Raw genomic sequence first — 16,417 nt, 5'->3', positions numbered from 1 at the left:
TGAAGTCACTTCCTGATGACTCTGACCATTTGGGGTTTGAGAAGACCAATCGATTGCTCAGAGATTGGTTCTAGCGGCCGCTAATGAAGCTGGAGGTCTAAGAATACAGCAAGTCGTGCACTCAATGCATACGGCAGAAGAGACTTGCAAATTTGCAGTGCCGGCGGATCTGAGGGTATGACGAACCTCGAGGATGTTACATTTATAGATACTTAATAATGAATAGACTTCGAAGTTTGAACTTTGTTCTTGCTATCTTTTAGGGTGGGGTAGCTATTTGTGAACTGTTTGAAATCATTCTTGCTCTGGGATAATCTAATGTGCATGTGGAGAGTGTCAGCGGGTTTGGGGTGCGCACGGATTTAGCCTGAAGTATCGGAGGACAGTGTTGAAGTCACTTCCTGATGACTCTGACCATTTGGGGTTTGAGAAGACCAAGTGCACATAGATTTGGAGGTGCTCACTGATATGTGGGTGCACACGGATTTGGCGTGACTGCGGAATTGGTACTTTGACAAAACACAAGATTGTTCCATTTTTGAATAATTTAATGATAAATGCACCTTGAACTTTGTTCTTGCTGTTAGTTTAAGGTGGAGGCCTCTATTAACTGAACAGTTTGACGTGATTATTGCTCTGAGATAATATTCCATGTATGAGAGGTGTTACTGGGCTGAGGAGTGCGGTCAGATTTGGGGATAAGCGCAGGTTCAGGGGTGTGTCAGCAAATATGGGGAGGTAGGAGGTGTAGGTCGATTCGGGGTGTGACGAATCTCAGGGTTGTTTCATTCAAAGTTACTTTACTGATAAAAACAGTTTGAATTCTAAACTTTGTTCTTGCTGTTTTTGTAAGGTGGAGGCAGGTATTTTGTAAACAGTTTGAAATTGTTCTTGCTCTGGGGTAATCTAATGTGCAGGTGGGGTGTCAGCGTGTTTGGGCTGCACACTGATTTAGGGATACAGACCGATTTTGTGCACACAGGTTTCGGGGTGTCCTTAAACCGGGCCTGCACACTGTTTTGGTGTCGTCAGTGGATTTCACTCTGCACAGTGATGTGTGGTGTGCATTGCGATTTAGGGGTGCATATGGATTTTGGGATGCACACTGATCCAGATGAATATAAAGTAATAATGCATTCCCCACCAGTGGTGTTACCTGCGGGGCACCTGACACCACTAACCCAGGGCGCTTCAAACAGTCCTTCTGGTCTTTTGGAGTCGTTCTGCTGTCTACAAACCCCTATAACGGTGTGAGTGAAAACAAATACAACTGTTTGGAATGACTGTGTCTAAAATACTTATTTTTATGAGTTTATAGACCAGCAGTGCAAGTTAAATGAAATGATTGTTTTGATTAGCCAAACTAGCCATTGTTTCACAGTGCGGTGTGTAAACGGTGAACTCCCAAGAGTTGCGGAACGGGAAGGAAAAGGGCGTGAAACTCTGGGGAAAACAGACCACGGACAGAACGAGGGGAAGATACTAACCGGGCAAAGGGTCAGGGTTAGCGGAGAATTCGCATTACCGACCTGTTCAGTCACAGTCTGTTTTGTTGCTGTACTGTGTCTGTGACTGGCTCTAACGTGAAAGGAACAACAGAGAAATAGGCCGGAGAGTTTGCTTCGATGCCATAGTGTCCATGACTGACTCGAATGTGGGAGATGCGGCAGGAGAATGGGCCGAAATGCCTCTTCCTGTGCTATAGTTTCTACTAATAATCGGATAGAATGGGTGTCTTGATGGGCTGAAGCGTCTCTGCCAGTGTTACAGTGTCTGTGGACAATGGGATAAAAAGAATAGGGAGGAGCTGAAAGAGTGTTTCTGCGCTGTCGTGTCTGTGATTCACTGTAATGGGACAGAATCTGCAGGATGATGGGCCGAGTGGCCTTTCCTCTCCTCTCCTCTCTCTCTCTCTGTCTCTCTGTTTCTCTCTCTCTCTCTCTCTCTCTCTCTCTCACACACACACACACACACACACACACACACACACACACACACACACACACACACACACACACACACACACATGTTTGTGCCTGACTCTAATGTGACATGAACAACAGGATAATGGGCCTAACGGTCTATGTGGTGTTGTGTCTGTAATTGACTCTCACAGGCAGGATGATGTACGAAGGGTCTGTTTCTGAGTACAGAGTCCGCAGCTGTTAAAAATATTCCTTATCACACACACACTCCGATAAGGGACACTGTGCAGCTTCTCATGCAACAAACACTTCTTTGTTCATACTTTATTCTCACAGCACGACTTGTCAGGCTGCCAATAACTCAGTTAGGCTTTAACCCTTTTAATTGTGCATATAATTTCCCAACGTTAGAGTCTGTCACAAACACGACAGCACATAGACTACCCTTCGGCCCGTCACACTGTTGTTCCTCTCACGCGAGAGACAGTCAAAGAAACCGCAGTGCAGAAACAAACGCTTTGACCCATCGGCGTGTCGTTCCTGCCCCGTTAAAGTGAGCAAGGTTGTTACATTTATGGATACTTTATCAAAAAATACACTTCGAAGTTTGAACTTTGTTCTTGATACTTTTTTTATGGTGGGGTAGGAATTTGGGAAATGTTTGAAATGATTCTTGCTCTGATATAATCTAACGTGCATTTGGAAGGTGTCGGTGGGTTTGGGGTGCGCACGGATTTGGGAATGTACACAGATTTCGGGGATGCGCATAGTTAAGTGGGTGCACACCGATTTGGGCTCGTGATGAAAAAGAACGCTTTTCATTTTTCATTCCTTAATAACAAATGCACTTTGAACTTGGTTCTTGATGTTCGTTTAACGCGGAGGCAGCTAATTACTGAACAGTTTGGAATGATTTTTGCTGTGGGATAATCTAATGTGTATATGGGGTGTCAGTGGGTTTAGGAGTGCGCACAGGTTTGGGGAAGTCTACAGGGGTGTGGCAGCGAATGTGGGGGATTAGGGGGTGCATGTTGATTTGAGGTGTGATGCATCTCAGCGTTGTTTCGTTCACAGATAATTTACTGATAAATAAATTTTGAACTTTGAACTTTGTTCTTGCTACTTTTGTAAGGTGGAGCCAGCTATTTTGTGAACTGTTTGATACGGTTCTTGCTCTGGATAATCTGATTTTCACGTGGGAGTGTCAGCGGGGATGGGCTGCACAGGGATATAAGGATGTCGGTGGATTTGACTGACGGTGCACACTGATTTGTGGGATGTATTGGGATTCGGAGCTGCATTTGTGATTTAGTGATGGGCACAGATCTAGGGATGTGTTGGCTAATATAGGGATATACACTGATATGGGGATGTGTGTAAATTTATGGGTGTATTATCGAATAAGCGCGTACAGTCGTATTTGATTGTCCGGACAGATATGGTGTGTGGGTAGATTTGGGGGTGTGCCTGTAGATTTGGGTGAGTGGGTAGATTTGGGGTGTGACTAGATTTGGGGTTCACGCGGATTGGAGTGTGATAAATCTCACGGTACTTTTCTAATAAATACAGTTCGAATTTTGAACTTTGCTTTTGCTATTCTGTAAGGTGGAGGCAGCTAATTTGTGAACTGTCTGAAATGGGTTTTGCTCTGGGAAAATCTAACGTGTATTTAGGGGTGTCACACCTCGCTATCAGGTGTGGGGAAGTGTCCACGACGAGGGTCACCAATTGAAAATCAAACCGATGGCAGTTAGTGCAAGGGGTTTTATTAATGCAAGATGGAAAAGTAAAAAAAGCTGCCAACTGGTTGTACTGAAGAAAAGTATTTACAAAGAAACGAATGAAAACATATTATTATGTAGAGAAAAATACAAAAGTGTGGCTTTCATCACAACAAAAACTTTGTTTTTAACTTTCCGATATAACTTTCTCTAGGCTGCAAACGTGGTCACAGCCGAAGGGTGGTAGTGGGGACGAGTTCCCACTGCCAAACAAATGCTCTTCATGGCGCGCGTTTCAAACAGCTTCTGACAACCAGATCCGACTCCTGGCCTTCACGGGGCGGAGCTGTTCTCACCGACAGGAGAAGAGGCAAAGGAGGGCCACTGGCGCCTTGAAACCCGTTGCCCCGGGCAGATGGGGCTCGTTAACCACCGATGGTTGCTCATCTGGGAGAGGGAAAATTCCGATTTCAAACCTTCGCTTCCACTAGCGGTGTTACCTGTGCAAAGTGTGGGTCACCTGACCCCACAAACCCAGGTATTATTTCAGGACACCCCAGATGGTTCCTCGTGTCTTTGGAGTCATTCTGCAGTCTACAAACCGCTGTAACAGTGTGAGTGAAAATAAACGAAATCTTTTGAAATGACTGTGACTAGAATCATATTTTTATCATTTATAGACCAGTATAGCAGATTACCTGAAGGCCTGTGTCTCTCATGTCTCTGCTGCGGTGTTTATACTGGGTCATGTCGCCTTCGGACCAGCCTCGGCCTTCTCAGCCGATTCAGCCTGAGAAGTATCGGAGGACAGTGTTGAAGTCACTTCCTGATGATTCTGGCTGAAAGGACCAATCGATTGCTCAGAGATTGGTTCTGCCGGCTGCTAATGAAGCTGGAGGTCGAAGAATACAGCAGGTCGAGCATTCGATGCATATGGCGGAAGAGACTGTCTACGCGGGCAGCTCCCTTGTCACATTTGCAGCGTGCGAGGCCTCAGTACCTGGCGTGTATGGATTTCCTGTCAATAGAACCGATGCAGCGACGCAGCGAATGTCTTATTCATCATGGACTACTACACCAGATATGCGCAGGCTTTCCCTACCAAGGATTAGAGGGCGTCCACGGTGGCCAAAGATTTATGGGAGCGGTTATTTATTATGGACTCCTCAGTCTGAATCATAGTGATCTGGTTGTGATTTTGAGAGTAGGCCTATAAGCATACTTAGAGAAGCCAGGGTCTACTCCTTATCAGCAGCAGGATGATCCCCAGCATGAGAGATTTAATTGGATTTGACAGACATGCCAGGAACCTTGGAAATCAGCAAAAAGAGCACGTGGAGTCAACATATTTGGCATCTGGTCCACTGCTGCAACTGTATAAGTAAAGAAGCTACCGGGGACTCGCCATATTATCTGCAGTTGGGCGTGAGGCGAGGCTGCCCGTCGACCTCTGTTTTGGCACTGGCCAGGAAGACCTACTACCGAAGGCTTATCTGAAGTATGTGTCTAATGTGAGAACGGAGCAGAAAAAAGTTTGATTACTTTGCTGAGGTCGCAGCAGCCAAGCAGAATCAAGGACATAAGAGGACGTATCATCCAAAGGTTAGGTTCTGCCATCTCGGGCCGGGAGACCGAGTCCTCAGGAGGAATTTGGGGCTACCTGGGAAGTATAAGTTGGCTGACCACTGGGCGGCTACGCCCGATTTAGTGGATAGTCTTCCCGGTGAAACAAGAGGATGGGAACGGGCCTACCAAGATTCTCCATCGGAACCACCTTGTCTGGGACAAGAGCTGCGTGTTGACTCAGCGCCCGATATGGAGCCGAGACCTTTTAAGAGGACTTTGCAGAGAATCGGAGGAGCAAGAGAAAGAAAGGTGAGACCGTACTCCGCCCCGGAATGGGATATGGACTCGGCGGATGAGGAAATGGTGGTGTGCTATAAGCTGTCTTTTGTTATCTCCCCACTAATTGAGGGAGGGATTCCCAACCCTTCTCGTGCTGAGCTAAGTGAAATCGGGGGAACTATCTGTGGAGAGGCTGGGTTTCATGAAGGGGGTGATGCGGGGCTCATTTACGCGGCAGAGGGATCCGAGTTGTGGGGGGGTGTCGAGTGATAGACGGGGGAGTCCTCTCCAGATAGGCCAGCGGTATCCCACGGAGTGCCCAAACCTGAAGGAGTAGATGACGGGGTAAGGAGTTCTCAAAGTATCAGGGATCCCAGATGGGCTGGCCTATGTAGCTCAGGGGAACAGGGAGCTACGTCTTTCCCTCTTGTGAGATATGTCAGTACCCTGTAGAAAATGGACTGAAGTTTCTGACATCACGAAATTCTTTTGAACAGAGTGTGAATAATGCCGGATGAAAAATTACTTCAAAGTCACGGGGACATGATCATTGTGGAGGGTGGAGAGTGTAATGCCCTGGTTCAGATGGTTCATATTCATTTCCATGGGATGCTGGTCTGTTCTGTCTGCGCTGCTTGTTTGGGTCACTGTGGAAGATAAGAGATAGGAGAGTTGTATCCCATCCAGTTAGGATGGTTAGGTTTAGGGGCGATTTCTCCAGTGTGGAAGACTAAGGTTGGGCTTGGGACTTGGTTGACGGAGAAGAGTGAAGACGCCGGAGAGAGGAGGCTGTAGGAGTCGACCAGGAGTGTGGCCGTGATTCGACGAAGCCCGGGGAGGTCGAAGGAGATTCGCGAAGGGGAAACTGTGAGCTCCAGCTTGTGCGCATTTGTCCGCTTCAATAAACCGGACACGTTTTTTGATCTTTTCTTTACTAACTCTTTAATCAAACGAAGAATTATAAAGCTAAATATTACTATTTCTATGCGGTGTACTGTCCGTTATTTCGTAGCACATAGAGGCATGCAAAAGTCTGGGCACCCCGGTCAAAATGTCAGTTACTGTGAATAGCTAAGCGAGTTAACAATGACCTGATTTCCAAAACGCATAACGTTAAAAATGACACCTCTCTTTAATATCTTAAGAAAGATTACTTTTTTTTTATTTCCATCCTTTACAATTTCAAAGTAACAAAACAGGAAAAGGACCGAAACAGAAGTTTGGGCACCCTATATGGTCAGTACTTAGTAATACCACCTTTGGCAAGTATGATGTTTGCTTCCAGAATTTGCTGGTATTTAATTGAATTCCTTCTTCCCTCTACCAGTGAAATGTTCCCAGTGGCACTGGCTGCAACGAAAGTCCAAAGCATGATCGATCCACCCCCGTGCTTAACAGTTGGTGAGTTGTTCTTTTCGTGAAATTCTGCGCCCTTTTTTCTCCAAACACTGCGGCCAAGAGGTTCTATTTTAACTTCAGCAGTCCACAGGACGAGATTCCAAAATACATCAGGCTTGTTTGGATGTTCCTTTGGAAACCTCTGATGCTGAATTTTGTGGTGAGGACGCAGGAAAGGTTCTCTTTTGATGACTCTTCCATGAAGGTCATATTTGTGCAGAAGTCGCTGCACAGTAGAACAGTGCACCACCACTCCGGAGTCTGCTAAATCTTCCTGAAGTCTTTTGCAGTCAAACGGGGGTTTTGATTTGCCTTTCTAAACATCCTACGAGCAGTCCTCTTGGAAAGTTTTCTTGGTTTTCCAAACCTCAACTTGACCTCTACCGTTCTCGTAAACTGTCATCTCTTAATTGCATTAGGAACCGAGGAAACGGATACATGAGAACGCATTGCTATTTACTTATAGCCTTCTCCTGCTTTGTGGACATAATTTATTTTATTTTTCAGAGTGCTAGGCAGCTGGTTAGACAAGCCCATTGTTGGGACAAGGTTTGAGGAGTCAGGGTATTTATAAAGCTTTGAAATTTGTATCATCTGGCCTTTACTAACGATGACAATGAACAGGCCATAGCCCTAACAAGCTAATTAAGGTCTGAGACCTTGGTAAAATTTATTGAGAGCTCAAATCTCTTGGGGTGTCCAAATTTTCCTTTTCCTCACTCTATAATTTAACAAAGCAAAATAATACACTAATAATAATAATAATAATAATAATAATAATAATAATAATAATAATAATAACTGTGAAGCGGTTCATTTTGGTAGGTCAAATATGATGGAAGAATATAGTATCCATGCTAAGACCATTCTTGACCGTCTGGATGATCAGAGGGATCTTGGGTTCCGAGTCCGTAGGACACTCAAAGCAGCTGCTCGGGTTGACTCTGTGGTTAAAAGGGCGTATGGTGTGTTGGCCCTCATCAATCGGGGAATTGAATTTAGGAGCCGAGAGGTAACGCACAAGCTATATATGACCCTGGTCGGTACTTGGAGTACTGTGCTCAGTTCAGGTCGCTCAGTACAGGAAAGATGTGGAAGCCATAGAAAGGGTGCGGAGGGGATTTACAAGGATGTTGGCTGGATTGGGGAGCATGTCTTATGAGAATATTTTGAGTGACCTCGGCCTTTTCTCCTTGGAAAAGGAGGATGAGAGGTGACCTGATAGAGGTGTACAAGATGATGAGAGGCGGTGATCGTGTGGACAGTCAGAAGCTGTTTCCCAGGGCTGAAATGGATGCCACAAGAGGACACAGGTTTAAGGTGCTGGGGAGTAGGTACAGAGGAGAAGTCAGGGGTAAGTTGCTTATTCAGAGAGTGGTGAGTACGTGGAATGGGCTGCCGGCAACGGTGGTGGAGGCGAATAAGATAGGTCTTTTAAGAGATGTTTAGATAGGTACATGGTGCGTAGTAAAATAGTGGTAAGCCTTCGGCACAAATTTGTGGGCCGAAGGGCCTGTATTCTGCTATGGGTTTTCTATGTTTCTAATCTAGATTAAAATGTTGAAATGAATGTTTCATCTTTTACTTTATCACTGTTGGAGATCAATTCTTCTTACTTAGCTATCCACAGTAACAGCTATTTTGACCGGGGGTGCCCAAACTTTTGCATGCCCCTGTATTTGTAACAGGGTAACAACTGACGGAGCATCCACACAAACAGGGGATTTGGGGGGCTTGCACTTCCATCCACCACGTTTGGCTGTGTCGGAGATTGTCTTCCCTCGACTTCCGCAGCTGACGGGACCGGCGTGTACAAATATATAAACTCTCTGCTCTCAATATTTCACTATTGCAAGTTAGAAAGCACCCTAATCCGATCTACACCGGACTGAACTCTGTTGGGGACATCAAACTTCATTTTGTTTCCAACCTAGAATCGCAATCCGAGGACCGGTTCTAACAATCTTCACAGTTATCTTGAAACTCATAGAATTATGATCACAAGATGCAAAGTTTCCCCTGGCACACACTCCCGTCACCTCTAAACTATGACCCCTAGCTTCTCACCCTCTCCCTGAAGAATACTACTTCCGCAATTGGAGATGTCCCTGACCCTGGCTCGTGAGTTTCAACAGACTTTTCCGAAGTCTCATTCTCGTCAACAGAACCCACAGTCTGTGCCCCTAACCAGTGAATCCCCGGTCAGTCCTGTTAAATGGATTCGTAACGATCTGATAAAGAATGGCCTAATTTTGGACAATAAATAGAACTACAGATTCATAGAAAAGTAAAGCAAAGAAACTGTCATGTTCCCCTTCAGCTCTCGGCCTTTCACCATTAACCCATGGCTTCGGGTCACAGTCCCACCCAACCTCAGCGGAGGAATCTTGCTTGCATTTACCCTGTCTATACACCCCACAATTCTGTGCACCTCTATCAAGTTTGCTCTCACTCTTCCACGTTGCAAGCATGAAAGTCCTGTGCTCTTCAGTCTTCGCGTATAACTCAGGTAATGCAGACCTGGGAACATTCTTGTAATTTCTCCCTGCACCCTTTTAATCTCATTTACAAATTTCCTGTAGGTAGGTGACCATAACTGCATACAATACTCCTACCAAGGCCTCACCAATATCTTATACATTACATCCCATGTCCTGCACTCAATAGTTTCATTTATCAGGCCAATTTCCTGAATACCTGCGAAGCTTTTCAATGAATTATAGGCCTGTATTCCCAGATCCGTTTGCTCTTCCACATTGTTCAGTGTCCTTCCTCTCACGTTGTAAGACCTATCCTGCTTGGATCTGTGATAGCGCAACACCTCTCTGTTGTCTGCATTAAATTCCATCTGCTATTCTTCATCCCATTTTTCCAGCTGGTTTAGTTCCTGCTGAAAGCAATGAAATCTTTCTTCACTGTTGACTACACCCCCAATCTTGGTGGCTTCCGCAAATTTGCTGATCCGGTTTATCACGTGATCGTTGACATAGATGACAAACAACAACGGACCCAGCACCGATCGCGGCACATCACCGGTCACAGGTCTTCCGTCAGGGAGGCAACAATCTACAACCACCATCTGGCTTCCTACACAAAGCCGATTTGGGAGTGTCAGGTCTTCCGTCAGGGAGGCAACAATCTACAACCACCATCTGGCTTCCGACACAAAGCCGATTTGGGAGTGTCAGTGGATTTATGATTGTCACTAAACTCAAATTTGTTTCATTTACAGATACTTTAACAACACATAAAGCTTCCAATAAAACTTAGAAAACTTTGAAGTTTGAACTTTGTTCTTGATATTTTTAAGGTGGGGCAACTACTTGTGAACTGTTTGAAATGAGTCTTGTTTGGGATAATCTAATGTGGAGGGTGTCAGTGGGCTTTGGGTGCGACAGATTTTGGAGTGCACCTAGAGCTGCGGGTACACACTGATATGTGGCTGCACACAGGTTTGGTGTGGAGGTAGCACTCTGACGAAACCCAAGATATTTTCATAATAAATGCACTTTGAACTTTGTTCTTGCTATTTGTTTAAGGTGGAGGCAGCTACTTACTGAACAGTTTGAAATGACTCTCGCTCTGGGATAATCCTCTGTGGGTTCAGGACTGCGCACGGGTTTAGGGATGAGCGCAGATTTAGGGGCGTGTCGGCTAATGTGGGGTTTCAGGGGTCGCAGGTCAATTGGAGGCATGATGAATCTCAACGCTGTTTTATTCACAGGTACTTTACTAACGAATACAGTTTAAATTCTTAACTTTCATCGTGCTACTTTTGTTAGGTGGAGGTAGCTATTTTATGAACTGTTTGAAACTGTTATTTCTTGGAGTTAATCTAATGTGTTCGTGTCACCGGGTTTAGACTGAACACGGTTTTGGGGATGTCAGTGGATTTGACAGTGTACCAATTTTTATGGAGTGCATTGGGATTTGGGGTGCACTTGGATTTTGGGGTGGGTACAGATTTAGGAATGCGTCGGTCAGTATTGGGGAGGACAATGATATGGGGCTTGCTTAAATTTAAGGGCGTGTTGTCCATACGCGGGTACACGCATGACTGTGATTGAAACGTAGAAAACATACAGCACAATACAGGTCCTTCGGCCCACAACCTTGTCCCGAACATGTCCCTACCTTAGAAATTACTGGGCTTAACTATGGCCCTCTATTTTACTAAGCTCCATGTACCTATCCAAAAGCCTCTTAAAAGAATTTATCCTATCCGCCTCCACCACCGTTGCCGGCAGCCCATTCCACGCACTCACCACTCTCTGAGTAAAAAACTGACCGAAAGTTCGAAAGAGTGACACCCGCAAATACACATTACATTGTCCCAGAGCAAAGATCATTTCAAGCAGTTCACCAAGTAGTTGCCTCCTCCTTGCAAAATAGCAAAATTAAAGTTCAAAGTTCAAACTGTATTTATTAGTAAATTCCCTTGAGATTTATCACACCTCAATCCGTGTGTACCCTAAATCTCCGGACACACCCGCAAATCTAGCCACACACCCAATTCTGTCCGCACAATCAAATTTGAGTACATTATTCGACAACACACCTATAAATTTACGCACATCCCCATATCAGTGTATATCCCCATATTGGCCAACACATCCCCAGATCTGTGCCCTTCACAAAATCAATGTGCAGCTCCAAATCAGTTTGCACCGTCAAATTCAGTGACATTCCTAAATCTATGTGCAAACAAAAATCTATGCTCACCCACAAATCCCTGTGCAGCCAAATCCCGCTGACACGCCGACGTGAAAACCAGATGATCCCAGAGCAAGAACAAAGGTCAAAGTTCAAACTCTATATATTATTAAAGTATCTATGAATGAAACAACGCTGATATTCATCACACCTCAAATCGACCTGCACTCCCTAATCCCCCACATTCGCTGCCATGCCCCTAAGTATGTAGACGTCCCCAAACCTGTGCGCAATCCTAAACCCACTGACACCCCACATACACATAAGATTATCCCACAGCAAGAATCATTCCAAACTGATAGGATATAGCTGCCTCTACCTTAAACTAATATCAAGAACGAAGTTCAAAGTACATTTATTATTAAAGTATCAAAAATGAGAAACCTTCTGTTTCATCACAACCCTAACTCTGTGAGCACCCCAATATTCGTGTCCACATACATAACTATGTGCATTCCCCAAATCTGTGTGCACTAAATCGCCGTAGGCACCCCACCCTAAACCCACTGACACCCTGTAAATGCACAATAGATTATACCAGAGCAAGAGTCATTTAAAACAGTTCCCATATAGCTACCCCACTTTAATAATCAAGAACGAAGTTCAAACTTCGAAGTGTATTTATTGTTAAAGTATTTATAAATGTAACAACCTTGAGATTCGTCACCACCCCAAATCTACCGACTCTCCCAAATGGGCTCGGTGCGAGAAGCCGGAGTGTGGCAGTAGGTAGATGCCTCTCTGACTGTGACCAGTGATGTGCTGCAGGGATCGTTGCCGGATCCTTTGTTGTTTGTCACCTTTGTCAGCGATCTGGATGATAAAGCGATAAAGTGGATCAGCACTTTTGCGAAGGCCCCCATGATTGACAGGATCTGAACCAGCTGAAATCAGGGTCAGAAAAATAGCAGACGGAATTCAATGCAAACAAAAGAGAGGAGTTGCACTTCGATGGAACCAAGCAGAGAGGTCTTACAAAGTGAAGGAAGGGCACTGGGTGGTGTTGTAGATCAAACGGATCTGGGAATTCAGGTCTATAATTTATTGAAAGTAGTGTCACAGGTATTTGGTGTAGTATAGAGAGCTGTGGGAATATTGGCCTTCTTAAATAGATGTATCGAGTACAGAGGATGGGATGTAATGTAGTAGACACCGGTGAAGCCTTGTTTGGAGTACTGTCTGCAGTTATGGACAGTTACCTACAGGAAAGCTGTACACAAGGTTGAAGGGGGCACGGAAATTTACCAGGGTGTTGCCAGGTCTGGATATAGGTATGTGCTAACACTAAGCACTTAGAGATTCAATCCTTGTATGGTGGGAGAGAAAATTTGACAGAGGTGTACAAAATTATGGGTTTATAGAAAGGGTAAATGCAAGCAAGAGCTTTCCGCTGAGGTTGGGTGGGACGACAGTCAGAAGTTATGGGTTAATGGTGAAAGGTGAAAAGCTTAAGGCGGACATGACAGGAAGAATCTTCACTCAGAGGCTGCGATAGTGGAATAAGCTGCCGGCGCAATTGATGCATGTGAACTCGATTTCAACACTGCAGCGAAGTTTGGATCGTACATATATGGAAGGGGTATGGAGGGCAATGGACAGGTGCATGTCGATTGGAAATTTCAATGGTTCAGCACGGATTACATGGGCCGAAAGGCCTGTGTCCACGATATACATTTCTATGATTCTCTAGATCTATGTGTTGTCCCGATTTAGCCCCTACATTTCCAAATCATTATAAATCCGTTCAGCAGGACTGACAGGGATTTACTGATCAGGTGTACAGACTGTGAATCCTTTCAGCTGGACTGATAGGGATTTACTGATCAGGTGTACAGACTGTGAATTCTTTCAGCAGGACTGACAGGGATTTACTGATCAGGTGTACAGACTGTGTATCCTTTCAGCAGGACTGACAGGGAGTTACTGATCAGGTGTACAGACTGTGTATCCTTTCAGCAGGACTGATAGGGATTTACTGATCAGGTGTACAGACTGTGAATCCTTTCAGCAGGACTGATAGGGATTTACTGATCAGGTGTACAGACTGTGAATCCTTTCAGCTGGACTGATAGGGATTTACTGATCAGGTGTACAGACTGTAAATCCTTTCAGCAGGACTGACAGGGATTTACTGATCAGGTGTACAGACTGTGAATCCTTTCAGCAGGACTGACAGGGATTTACTGATCAGGTGTACAGACTGTGAATCCTTTCAGCAGGACTGACAGGGATTTACTGATCAGGTGTACAGACTGTGAATCCTTTCAGCAGGACTGACAGGGATTTACTGATCAGGTGTACAGACTGTGAATCCTTTCAGCAGGACTGACAGGGATTTACTGATCAGGTGTACAGACGATGAGTCCTTTCAGCAGGACTGACAGGGATTTACTGATCAGGTGTACAGACTGTGAATCCTTTCAGCTGGACTGACAGGGATTTACTGATCAGGTGTACAGACTGTGAATCCTTTCAGCAGGACTGACGGGGATTTACTGATCAGGTGTACAGACTGTGAATCCTTTCAGCAGGACTAACAGGGATTTACTGATCAGGTGTACATACTGTGAGTCCTTTCAGCAGGACTGACAGGGATTTACTGATCAGGTGTACAGATTGTGAATCCTTTCAGCAGGACTGGCAGGAATTTACTAATCAGGTGTACAGACTGTGAATTCTTTCAGCAGGACTGACAGGGATTTACTGATCAGGTGTACAGACTGTGAATTCTTTCAGCAGGACTGACAGGGATTTACTGATCAGGTGTACAGACTGTGAATTCTTTCAGCAGGACTGACAGGGATTTACTGATCAGGTGTACAGACTGTGAATTCTTTCAGCAGGACTGACAGGGATTTACTGATCAGGTGTACAGTCTGTGAATCCTTTCAGCAGGACTGACAGGGATTTACTGATCAGGTGTACAGACTGTGAATTCTTTCAGCAGGACTGACAGGGATTTACTGATCAGGTGTACAGACTGTGAATCCTTTCAGCAGGACTGACAGGGATTTACTGATCAGGTGTACAGACTGTGAATCCTTTCAGCAGGACTGACAGGAATTTACTGATCAGGTGTACAGACTGTGAATCCTTTCAGCAGGACTGACAGGAATTGACTGATCAAGTGTACAGACAGAGTTCCGTGGATGAAAATAAGAATCTGAAAAAGTATGCTGAATCTCACGTGCCAGGGTCGGAGGCATCTCTAATCGAGAAAGTCAAATCCTTTAGGGAGCGGATGGGAAGCCGGATGTCATAGGTTACAGGTGACAGAAGAGTGTGTCCAGGGAAACTTTGCATCAAATGATCATAGTTCTATTAGTTTCATTTTAATTGTGGAGATTGTCATAACTGCTCCTCGTATTGTGATTCTAGATTAGAAATACACCAACTTTGATGTCATCAGGACAGTTCAGGCCACTGTAGATTGGGTTTGAATGCTTCGGAAGCTGTAAAACTTCAGACGAAATATGTGTTCTTGTTGAAATAAAGGCCTGTATTTTAGAGGCATAATGAGGGTCTGGTTAAGAAGACGAAAGGGCGCAGACAGTTCGGAACAAATGAGTCACTTGACAAGTATACGGTAACATGAAGTATTTCATAGAAAATTCATCAGGAATCAAAGAAGCCATGGGTTTCCCCAGTAGACAAGGTGACGGAGAATCCTAAGGGTCTCTGGTGATATGCGAAGAACTAAAGGCTTTCAAGGAACAAAGATGTTGCACTTGACGACCAGAATAGTCATCCCAGAGAGACGCCGAAGATTTGATTCTGCATTTGCATTTGCTTCAGGGACAGGCAGGTGGGCAAGGGAAATGTGTCAAAACGGTATTTGAGGTCAGCCGCCCCAGGAAGGACGTGATTAACCTAGAAAAGCGCAAGAGGCAATCGTGGCTTTTGTAGACGGGACCAGAGGAGAAAGGGGTTTCCCTCCCACAAACATCAACGATGCTCTCAACTACATCTCTTCCGTTTCAGGCACGTCTGCACTTATCCCATCCTCCCACCACTCTAAACGGGAGCGAGTTCCACTTGTCCTCACTTACCACCCCTCCAGCCTCCGCGTCCAGCTTATAAATCTCCGAAACCTCCGCTAGCTCCAAGTGGATCTTACCACCAAGCACCCTACACTCCGCCTCCCCGCCAATTTCGCCGTTCCGTAGGGATAGATCCCTACGCGACTCCTTGTTCTTTCCTCCCTCCCCAGTGATCACCCTTCCGGCACTTATCCTTACAAGCGGAACAAGTGCTACACATGCCCCTACACCTCCTCCCTCACTACCATTCACGGCCCCAAACTGTCCTTCTAGGTGAGGCGACACATCCCTTGTCAGAGTGTTGGGGTCGTATACTCTGGTCGGTGCTCCCGCTGTGGACTCTTGTATATCTGTGAGACCCGACGTAGATTGGGAAACTCTCGCCGAGCATCCGCCGGAAGAAGCGGGAACTCCAAGTGGCCAAGCATCTTAATTCCACTTCTCATTCCCATATGTCCATCCATGGCCTCCTCCATGTCACGGTGAAGCAATACTTCAGTTGGAGGAAAAAACCCTTATCTTGCGTTTGGGTAGCCCCCTACTTGATGCAATGAGATCGATTTCTCAAACTTCCTGCGATGCCCACTTCTCCACTTCCCATCCCCTTTTCCCACACTCATGTTAATTCCTTGCCCTCCCATCGCCTCCCTCTGGTGCTCTTCCCCCTTTTGTTTATTCCATGTCCTTCTTTTTCTTTCACCGATCAAATTTCCAGCTCTCTGCTTCACCACTCCTCCTCCAAGCTTCACTATCGCCTGGTGTTTTTCTCTCTCCC

This window comes from Hypanus sabinus, assembly GCF_030144855.1.
Source record: "Hypanus sabinus isolate sHypSab1 chromosome X2 unlocalized genomic scaffold, sHypSab1.hap1 SUPER_X2_unloc_6, whole genome shotgun sequence".
NCBI lineage: Eukaryota > Metazoa > Chordata > Chondrichthyes > Myliobatiformes > Dasyatidae > Hypanus > Hypanus sabinus.
This window is presented reverse-complemented; position numbering follows the sequence as displayed.